Source organism: Lethenteron reissneri, chromosome 29 (assembly GCF_015708825.2).
Source record: "Lethenteron reissneri isolate LAM-NWPU_2019-01 chromosome 29, ASM1570882v1, whole genome shotgun sequence".
NCBI classification, from domain to species: Eukaryota; Metazoa; Chordata; class Hyperoartia; order Petromyzontiformes; family Petromyzontidae; genus Lethenteron; species Lethenteron reissneri.
In genome coordinates this window covers 11,379,363-11,390,518 of record NC_083807.1, presented here as the reverse complement: position 1 = coordinate 11,390,518, position 11,156 = coordinate 11,379,363, and positions in this window count along the sequence as shown.

The following is an 11,156-nucleotide window of genomic DNA, read 5'->3' as shown; positions in this document are numbered from 1 at the left end:
CACGTAGAAGGGAAATAATAAAATAATAAAAATAAAACATAATAAAATTTCGATTTAAAGCTTTCGTGACTGCAGGGATTCATCTTCTTGGTTCTTTCGGTAAAGTCACGTAGAAGGGAAATAATAAAATAATAAAAATAAAACATAATAAAATTTCGATTTAAAGCTTTCGTGACTGCAGGGATTCATCTTCTTGGTTCTTTCGGTAAAGTCACGTAGAAGGGAAATAATAAAATAATAAAAATAAAACATAATAAAATTTCGATTTAAAGCTTTCGTGACTGCAGGGATTCATCTTCTTGGTTCTTTCGGTAAAGTCACGTAGAAGGGAAATAATAAAATAATAAAAATAAAACATAATAAAATTTCGATTTAAAGCTTTCGTGACTGCAGGGATTCATCTTCTTGGTTCTTTCGGTAAAGTCACGTAGAAGGGAAATAATAAAATAATAAAAATAAAACAATCAAATAATTCTCACGACGTTTCGGCCACAACGCAAACAGCCGTCCTCAGGTGAAGAACCCGACATACCTGTTCTTCACCTGAGGACGGCTGCTTGCGTTGTGGCCGAAACGTCGTGAGAATCATCTTATGATGTTTTATTTTTATTATTTTATTATTTCCCTTCTACGTGACTTTACCGAAAGAACCAAGAAGATGACTCCCCATCTTATACGAGACGTCTGACCCGCGTGCAGGAATAGGAACACAATACTAAACTGAATATTTTATTTTATTTTACCACGATAGGCCCTTTTCTAGAAGCGACCTCGCCACAAATGATAGCCAAATAAATTGGCTTATGTGAAAATATATAGCAGCCAAATACTCTAAACGCGTGTTGATTATAAACGTGGAGGGGAAAACCGGAAAAAATCCCACGCGACCACGGGGAGAGAGAGAAAGACACGTAAACTCCAAATATACAACAGGCGTCAGGGTCGGGATCGACCCCTTGATCTCCTGTATACCAGGTGAGGTAGTTAACATCTCACCACCGCGGGGCCCTCTCATAGAGGGGACTTTCCAGAGCTCGTATTATTGAGGCTCTTCTGCCAGCAGTGGCGAAAGCAAAAAATTGCAGGACTGCACCTTTACCTTGTACGTGAGCCTCATGTGCACCTGTTATGACATATGGAGCGGAACAATGGGCAATGCAACACAAAGCTGAGAAGGGCACAAAGAACCGTGAAGAGGTGCTATGCCTGGAATTTTACTTGAGAGATAAGAAGGGATGCCCATGGAGTAGAGAACGCGTGCATATAGACATCACATTGACCGTTAAAAGAAGTACGTGGCCTTGGGCAGAACACATCACGGGAAGGGATGCTGGCCAATGGCTGAGAATAACGGCGCAGTAGCAGCCCAAAGAGGGAGCAGCAGAGATGGAGCAGTGAAATCAGCCCGTGGTGCGGTGAGAGCCTGATTGTCGCGCGGTAAGAATACGAGAGATTTGGCCTTCATCCAGCAGTGGATAGGTCGTGGCTGATTGTGACGTGTACATGTGTGATGAAGCATGTAGGAGGTGGGGTTGATGGATCACACCGATGTCGGTGGAGGCGAGACACTCGCCCAGAGGAGCAGCAGCAGAGCCGGCAAGCAGCACAGAAAGTAGATCCCATGCCTTTTCATTACATGAACATAACATTCAATATTTTGTTTCAACACTTAATGTGTTATTTTACGCGACATGTTTATTTTGTATTACAATAAATTGAGATGAAGATGTGTTAAACTTGGTCAGGGTCAAGGTGTGTTTAGTTTAGAAAATGTAAAAGAAAATGTATTAAAGGTTTAGCAAGTTAAGCACGTATTCAAGTCAGGTATGATGGCACACGCATTTAAACACATTCCTGTAGAGGGAGCTGGTAGGAACGTTGGGTTGCTCGGTCAATGGCCAGGGTCAACGGCGGCGTGGTGTATTCCGCAAATATGCCCGACTGTGAGGGCGGGGACAAGCCGGCGTGAGTAGGTTAAACGTTGAGTTTTATAAGGGCACCACGGGGTGACCAGCCCCTCCCCACCCAGCCCCTCCCCACCCTCCTCACCCTCTCCACCCAGCCCCACCCCTCCCATTTTTGGATGCACGACGGACGGACACAATAATCCCCTGTGGGCTGGTGGACCCAGGTGGTTCCTACCAGTATAAACATCTTGGAGGTACAAATTGTTGTTGTGCGAGTACTGCTGTCTGACAATGGGCTCTTCACCTATCTGTGAGGACCGAATCACCTGAAATGCACCCAGCCTCATCAGTTCTGGGGAGGCTAAGCAGGTTTGAGCCTGGACAGTGCTTGGATGGGCTACCATCACACAAAAAACAGGCGTCATATAACCATGATGACACGCACAGTGCTGACTCACTCTCCAAAAAGAGAGAGCGACTCAGGCGCGAGCAATCACAGACAAGCAGGAAGGCACCCACGCGGTAAGCCGGCGCAAACAATTTCCCAAGCTTCGCAATCCTCTATTTATTAAGATGTTATCAGCCAATTAATGAGGGTTAGCATTCGGGAACAAGTCAAAGCAACCGGAGAAAACCCACGCTCGAAAGAGGGTAACACTCTACCCCAAATCGACGAAGCAGATGGACTCCACGTGTTTGCTGTACCGCCTCCTCCATGCGAGCCACCTTCCGCGCCCACGGAAAGGAAGTTTCGCAACATTTGTGCGATCCACAAACCCCCGCTTCCACGGTGCTGGGTGACACGCGTGCCGAGCCACCACCGCCCGGCTGCTGCTGAATTACATTGTCGGCAGAGGACAGCACAGCAACCTCGACTGTTGTGTTGCTTATATACTAAGCTTTAACTTTATCACGAGGTGGTATAATCAACCTTACCATGTGGTGAGCACAGAGGCTGAGTTAGGTTGGGGAAGGTGCGTACACTCAGTCACGGTGGGGGGGGGGGGTATGTGACCACTTGAGCCTCCCGTGGTTCATTGTTCAATTGATTTATGAGATGTGAAATCACCCAACTGATTGAGTTATTGAATGTGGCCCTACGCCCATCGAGGCGTGTATACGAGGGAGCAGCTTTGAAGCAGAGGTGAGAGAGAGAGAGAGCCGACGGCGGTGGTGTTCATGCACCACGGATGATGATGATGATGACGCTGCTGGTTCTTGCCCTCCGCTGTTGGTGATTACGTGAGCACCGATCATTCTTATTCTTTCGTGTGGCGGTAGGGAAGAGCAAAAGTTCTGAAACGTGGTATATGACTGAATGCTAAGTTCCCCAAACCAATCCAAGGAGACCGTCACGCTGTGTGGATCACAGCGTCGCCGCCGACACCCCGGTCTATGAATGCCCTCAAAGTGGCATTGTCTTTTTAACAAAGGCTCACCCTCTTAAGCCTCACCTTACCATATGAATAAAAAGTGTGCTGTACTTGCCGCTTCCCCCACCCCCCTCTCCAACCATTATATAAACGGAGTGGTAGCTCCTGCAATCTCTCATTTACTTGATACAGCTGTCGTGGCTGTGACGGTTCCACCTGAAGACGGAAGCTTGTGTTGCCTCCGAAACGTCGTGATTTTTATTTTTTATTTTATTTTACTTTTATTAATTTTAATGTTTTACCTACGTGACTTTACCGAAAAAACCTAAGTATATGAATCCTTGCAGTCACGAAAGCTTCAAATCTAGAATGTCTTTGTGCTGTTCGCCTTTAGGCGTTCTCTGGTCTAACACTGGTTGAGACTAGGCTCTAAAGAAGGCTGTCCCTGGAGTGGACCAGTCGGTTTCAAAGGCAATGCATCATCTACTACCAGAGCCGTGTCTGTGTGTTCATCACAGGTATGGGTGGATAATGCGGACATGATTCCTTTCACAAGGTTTTTGTTTGGTGATTGAACATCTTGACACAACTGTTTTATTTCCTGAAAGGGTAAAACCTATTGTGATACTCTAATGTGGTGTTTTATTGATGAGACTTCACCTCAGTCGCAGTTTGGCGATTCTTTGATCTTCCACGTGTGGAGCTGCGTTCGAGTCGGGGTCCACAGTTGTCGAGAGAGACAGAGAAAAGCCCGATTCTTCCACATTCGAGTCATCCATGAGGTGTTTGTTTGCCACGGCCATCCAGGTGCCGATGTCGCAACGAGCATTAGTCTCCTAAGACGTGAGTCCACCTTTGTAAATATCTTCGTAGATTTTCATCTCTGCTTAACGTGTTTCGCTTCTGAAGCATTTGTTGAAAGTGCCACCATGCAACAGTGGGGGGAAGGAGGGAATCTGCTGGACAGGTCAATGTCTCTGGTTGCCACCTCTTTCACAGGGCAAACCCGGACCTCTTGTCTCAAGTCGGCCTAGGTCTCATACTTCGATGAAGTTCAGCACAGTACCGCTACAAGATCGTAGTGCTCATCAATTCCAGCCACGTGAAACACTGATGCCAATTCCCAGACAAACCCAGATGGGTAGACACCATACATACATTACGGAGCTAGTGTAAGCATTGCATAACATATGTTGGGACGAGTAATGTCGATGAAGGGCAAAGCAACCTAGAGTGACCCTATGGGGAATTTGGTTTTCATGGATAAGGAACACATCCAGCCTTTCACCGCGAGTGGCAGCCTCCTGCTTCAACTAGTGTCCAAGCAATCATTCGACAGCTTCGTCTAATCAGTGAGGTCAAGCTATCAGACACTCCAGAAATGACGGTCAGGCTATTGAACACAAATTATAATGTGGCATTTCCCTGTTTGAGATTGTAAGAGTCTACAGTGTGGCGCCAGAGATTTACAACTCCACTGGAAGATGACGAGCTATGAAATAAACGTTGGTGGGCACGACTCATTGGCATTGGATGGTTTTCGTACAAGCGTCTACTTTTATATCACTCACACCGTTTGTTCACCAAGGCATTTTATTTATTTTTGAAAACATATTTGCGTGAACTTCGCCGTTCGCTGCCTTCCCGGTGGGGTTTTAAAACGCTTTCAGTGAGGATTCTCAACCTGAAACAAGAACTCTCCATTATGAATTGTGTTTGAAAGCTTGGACGGCATTTTTAAATCCTTTATATTAAGTTCACTTGCTTGCTTGCTTGCGCGCTTACGACCGTGCACATCTTTCGGTCGTTTTTTAACCCACTTCCCGTGATCCAATCGAGCTGACATTTTGCACGCAGACTCGTTGTGCGTGACAATTTATTTTCGTGAAAATTTTTTTCCAAAATTTTCCACTTTTTAGGAAGAAAAAAAATATTTTATTTAAAATGCCAATGTGATAAAAATTAAACTCTTACTCAAGAAAAACAGAAATGAATAATAAAATAAAACCGATGCCACGCATATAAAGGATTTATAGTGAAAAACTTTGTTTTTACGGGTTAATTTTTTTAAGTGTTCCGTGACTTGACCTCAGTATCTACATATTTTGAACCACCAATACCTTGCTGATGTCGTCGAGGAGCATAAATCATCACGCGGTCTCTGGTCAGCCTCGCAGCGGCTTTTGGATAACCGTCAAACAAAGGCGGTGAATGCTTCGTGCACTTTCAGATGCGCTTCTGTGGCCGTCTGGAACGCTCTTCCTTCCGATATTAGGAAGTCACTGAAGCTATGCACTTTTAAATCTAGATTGAAAGCTAATTTCTTTAAAACTGTTTTTTGGTGAGTTCGTTTAGTTGTTCTTCCGCCGCACTTCTGATTAGCACGGTTGGTTACGTACGGTGCCAAAGAAGTTCTACATACATATGGCCACCAAGGACGATATCGCACGCCTCTGAGATTAGGCACACGCTGAATGAATGAACCCCAGCATTTAATCAGGATTACCAAGACACGGCCTGCAATGCGGCTGCGAGGTTGGAGCCTGTCTCGCTGACGTTGCGGTGGCTATGGGGGAGGGTGGGGGTGTTGAATATTGTGACCATACTTCCCCGCAATGGGCAGTGTGGTATCGTGAAGACTGCTACCTGGGAATTTTGCACCACGCTCTCGCAGGGCACCGTTTCAACTGCTGGCGACCGTGGAATGCAATTGCAGTTCGTCACTGCATCGGAAGCCACAAAATATGTACAACAAAAGAAAAAAAGGGGAAACATTCCCCTTAATTCCTATTAGAATAATTACAGCAATGTAGATTTTCACTAAAGGTGGTTTATTTCAGTTTTCAGTTTCATTTATTTGGTATAGCCATGTGAGCCATTCGGCTCTTGAATCGGGTGCAACCACGACAAACAAAAAGCATGAACAAGAAACATCTTAAAGTGACTACGCACAAACAGAAAAATCCAGGAGTCTTCCATAAAAAGCACCGTATGTCAATGCTGTGTGCAAAAATCCCAGTGGGATGCAAGTCAAATAATAGCAGCAACCACAAGACAACTTAGATTAAAGCCATCAGTCTTACTCCATACTACAACAAACAAATATGGCTAAACTAAAACGTTTTCGAAATCACCAAAATAAAGCTATAAAAGCAATGTAACATTTGAAGGCCTCCTCACGAAGGCTTCCCCTTGCCATCGTCATCCGTCAAGGCTCAGTGCAGCCATCGTCCACCTCGCTCCTGCACTGACGTCATAGTTACATCTCTGCTGTGGTCGAACTCTCTGACGCGTTTTCCCCTTTGGCAGCTTGGACCAAATGAATTGGGCAAAACGGTTGTAAAAAGTTTGGTAAATATATCTCGTATACATCTATAATGTTCACCTATAAAAAGTAGCTATTCAGGAAATTTGGTTAAAACTAAATATTGTTGGTATATTTCTTGGATCCGTTTATTGCAAAGCATTATTCATTGTCAGCCTCATAAATGAATATGAAAACAACTTATTTGGCCACGATATAGAAGTCTTTACTGCAAGATCTGGTTTTGGGAATATGCATAATTTAAATCAAGTGTAAATTAAGGCTTTCTTTATTAAAACAATTTTTATTAGAAAGTACATTTCCCGCCAAGTAATTCACCACATGATCGTAAAACATTGCAAAACAAAGTTGTTTCAAACATTAAATTAACCCAACCACTTTTCATAAAATATAAACAATATTACTATTTTGGCATTTATTTGTTTTACGATTTTTCCATCGGCATCCTCCACATTCACCACATGTAAAAAAAATCAACATCTAACGAGGCAAACCCCTCAGATGTAAACCATGCATTAAAAGAACCACTTTTTTTGCAAGGCAGCACGGTCCAGTAACGTCATCCATCATCATTATCACCATCGTCCGTTCCAACGCCAGGCCCTTAACCCTGTTGCATCAAGTTCCAACCAGCCCATGCAGAGGAGCAATCTGGCCCTTAACGCTCCAGCTTCAATGGCATAAATCAAACGCACATCTTCCAAAGAAGCCAACATTTCTTCCGAAGGTGCCTTCGCAAGTGCCCAAGACAGATTTCTTGGGTCACGTCTGTGACATTTTTGAATATTTTTTTTTTATTATTCCAGGCTGGTTTTCAATTTCCCTTTAGCTCACCTCGTTGGGCTCCGTTCCGTCCTCGCTTTGGACTGGATCCGAGGTTTTCCACAGCCAAAACGCACGCGGCTGAAACACGCCATCCCGAGTGTACATTGCAAGGAGTGGGTGCCTGGTTAATTTGCTCCGAGGCAAGTGACCTCTCCCCCTGCCTTCTGCGAACGGGTGGGCGAGCAGCATGAAGCACCGTGTTTCAGAAAAAGCATCCGCGTTACATAACGCATTGCAGCAACTATGAATTCCTTTAAATGCTGTGGATTTGTGTATCAACTGCGTAACACATTCATTTTCCTGGCTTGTTCCTAATCTCATTCTCACCTTATTCGCTCGGGTATTTTTTTTTATTCAATGTAATGTAATTAATGTTTGGGCTGCAACAACAACAAAAACAATCAAAGTCACAATGACTTATCGAATTTCAATGCCGCGATAACGTTCATTTGTCCATCTTAACTCGCGAGAACGGAGGGCCGCTATTAATCCGTTGCCATGTCAGCTTTGGGCAATTGTCGAGTGCTACGATTTTAATCGCCGTTGACCGACACTGGCGCATCGTGGCTTACTCTGAGAAATATCATGGCACGCGACTGATTAAAGCAGCACTTTTTTTTTAGAAAGCCTTTTTTTAATTAGGTGGATATGTGAGCTAAATAATTAAAGCAATGAGCTGGCACTGCAAAGATTCTGGGTTCGAATCCAGATTTTAGCCATCCATAAATAAACCTGGGTTCTCGGGAAGAGTGAGTTGATCGGATTTAGTTCCAGCCCTGCAAATAAAACGCAGTTTGATTTAAAGCTTTCGTGACTGCAGGGATTCATATTCTTGGTTATTTCAGTAAAGTCACGTAGAAGAGAAATAATTAAATAATATTTATATAAAACAATACAAATTCTCACGACGTTTCGACTGCAACACAAGCAATCATATGATGATTGCTTGTTTATATTTTATTATTTTATTATACCCCTTCTACGTGACTTTACCGAAAGAACCAAGAATATAAAACGCATTTGTTTGACTAGAAAGCGGAAAAAACATATCTTTCAAAACGGGACCTGTGGAAAAGTGTGCCCCATCTAGTTTGTGCCTTAAAAAGGCCCCTGGAAAGGATCTCGGAAGCAGTTCTGTGATGTCATCTTCTGTGGACCATTCTTCAACACGGCGATGCACACTGCTGTACGAGAGTTCCGAACGAACGTGTCTCGTGATGTGACCTCATTCTCATAATTATAATTACATCTTGACTTAAAGCTTTCGTGACTGCAGGAATTCATATTCATTGGGTCTTTCGGTAAAGTCACGTAGATAGGTTCAAATTAAATAAAATAAATTAATAAAAAGTTGTAGTTCAATTATGATTTGATTCTACATGTAGTTATAGTTTTTTGTTATTTTCTTTGAATCTATCTATGCTGACTTTACCGAAAGACCCAAAGATAATTATAATTACATTTGAAAAGGGAATCGCAACGTTTAAAGATAAGTTGCACGTAAGTGTTGAAGTGATATGTCAATTGCATCCTCTCTAAAGAAAAAACGTTATTTATTTTATTTATTAAATCTGCAGCTATTTCTCGGCATCCGGCCTCGAAACTGCGGTAAACCCAAAGCAATACACGCTCGGCACGAGGCGGGCAAGACAATGGTGAGTCATCAATGCCCATCCCAACATCGGGCCCTGTGTTGTTGATGTAAATGATATGAAACTCCCATGCCAATTTATGTATTTGTTTATCCGTTACTCAGGATGATTCGTGAGACGTAATTTCTTACATCACTCGTCACGATCTGCAGCAGTGCTTCCAGCTTGAATGTTTTCCTGACTTTTGTAGTAGGGAAACAATGCGATGCCAATGAATGTTGAATTTTCGGAGTTAGAAGACAACATTTCCCGGTCAAATAGTGCAAAGCCTCACAGCAGGGAGTCGTATTGCTGTGAACTCTTGAGGCTGTCCCGTGGCTGTCGGGATTTTTTTTAATGGAACTACGACTTCGGTGATTCTTACGGTGCTTTGTGCCGTCTCGATTTGCGTTCGACACACATGTGTATATGCCGCCGTGCCGCCTCATTGGGGAAAATGGAAGGCAGGCTTAGAGGAAGACAAAAAGACGAACGCGCGCGTTCATTCATCACGCCACGCACGGTGTGATGAAATCACGGTGTGGACCCAGCTCGGCACGGGCGGGGGGGACGTCACGAGAGGAAGTGCTGCTGCACGTTGACTGTCAACCTCCGAACTCGAAGCTGCCACAGATGGAGAGCAACGTGGAAACTTAGTTTTAGCCATATCAGTTGCTATGCATCGTCGATATTTAAAAAATAAAATCGTTGTAAAAACACAACGTTGCCATCCTTCGAACAGGCACAGCAAACACGACGCACCTTTGTTCAATTGACGTCCACCTGCGAAGCTGGTGGGACGGTAAAGCCTGCGGGAGCCGGCGACTGCTCTCCCCCACGTGCCAAGGTGTTTTCTCCAAGCACTCAGGCTCCCTCCCATTTGTTGCCAAACATTTTAAACAGAAACCAGCATTTTAAAAAATAAAAATCACCATCACAAATGTAAGTACGTTGAACTTTTTTCGCACCGTACATCAGCCAACGGAAGGTGCGAATGTCAAACAATCGGGGCGCAATGCACTACGACGACTGGCGTCGGAGTGGATTTGGCTACGAGGTGGTCCAGTTGGGGGCGTGTTGTGGCCTCTATGGGGGGCGAGGGGGGGGCGAGCAGTAGCAGGAGCAAGTCGTGTTTCGCTTTCTCGGTGACAAAATTAGGTTTTCTTGCTTTGCACCGACCTTGAGAAAATTATCTATAAAAATGGGGTTTTGTGCCCGCAGGCATTTGGGTTAGTGGCACATTGTAGCCGATAACCTATGAATGTTGCAGGCGTGCTGTTTGTATGTCAGAACGGATGTTATTAGGTTTACTCCCCTGCCTCCAGTTTTCTTTTGATGCTCGTTGGATTGCAATGTATGGTCTCTGCTTGGCTGCCATATATATTTCATTCCCTCAATCTCACGTAAATTATCTGAGATGGTTCTCAGACACGGCTATTACCCAATTCATGCACTGGTTTTTTTCACTCGCAATTATGAAATGGCACCTTTTTAGATCCCTGTAGCTTGAAACAACTGGGTAGTCAAGTGGTCGTTGTGCTCTTCGCTGCCTGGAGTCAATAGTTCGATTCTCGATGCGGCTACCAAGTATTGCACTAGGAATGGAATTGCAAAAAATGTACTGCATGCTACAAAGTGGATTTTTTTTCTTCACAATACAGTACGGCGTACGTAATCATACAACGGCTTAGCACTTCGTCCGTCCGTCGCTAGATGCAGGCCTCCTCGTGGCTTTTTGGTGCTGAGAGTTTGTAAAATCATACTTCACCACACTGGTCAGGTAGTCGGTTGGTGAAGGGGGGACACGCGAGATCAACTCAGATTTTGCTCTGAATTGATGTTGGCCGTGGTTTGGGAACCAACTGGGAGTGGCCCGGGTTTCATACCGCAGTGCACCAACCACTGACATGCGTTACATACAACGTAATTATTTCGTATGCCGTGCACTGGGCGGCTCTGAGGACAAAGGAATTAGTTGGCACTGCTGAGAAACATGGGTTCGAATTCAGGTTTCAACCACCCATGATTAAACAACGTTGGGATTTTTTGCGAGCTGGCAGTGTCAGCCTGGTCACTAATAACTGTAATGGAGAAA